Below are 481 nucleotides of genomic sequence, written 5' to 3' on the forward strand. Positions count from 1 at the left end.
TGCCTGGAGAATCCCAGGGACGGGGGAGCCTGGTGGGTTGCCGTCTATGGGGTCGTACAGAGTCGGACACGACTGAAGTGACTTAGCAGCAGCAGCAGGCCTTTGTCATATGAGTGTGTCCAACATTTTTTTTTTTTCATTCAACATTTTAAAAACATTTTCCTTACTTTTTTGTAATTTCAATATTATTAGTAAGATTGTCCTAGAAAACTTGCTTTCCCACCTGGCAGCTGAGAATGAGGATGTGACCTAGCTCCACCAATCAGATGCATCCAGAGAAGATTTCAGTTTAGAGGTGTAAATAATCTTCTTTACTCCTCTAATCCAGGAGTTAATAATTCCACAGGGAAATCCCGTATATGTCCAGTGATGAAGGTGTCAGGTTCTTGGGTTTGGTATTTCTTAAATCTATAGATCATTGCCTTTCTTCCATCTGGAAAATTCTCATCCATTATCTTTTTACGTTTTTTTTTTTTTTTTT

Source organism: Bison bison, unplaced genomic scaffold, assembly GCF_000754665.1.
Source record: "Bison bison bison isolate TAMUID 2011002044 unplaced genomic scaffold, Bison_UMD1.0 scf7180017864117, whole genome shotgun sequence".
NCBI classification, from domain to species: Eukaryota; Metazoa; Chordata; class Mammalia; order Artiodactyla; family Bovidae; genus Bison; species Bison bison.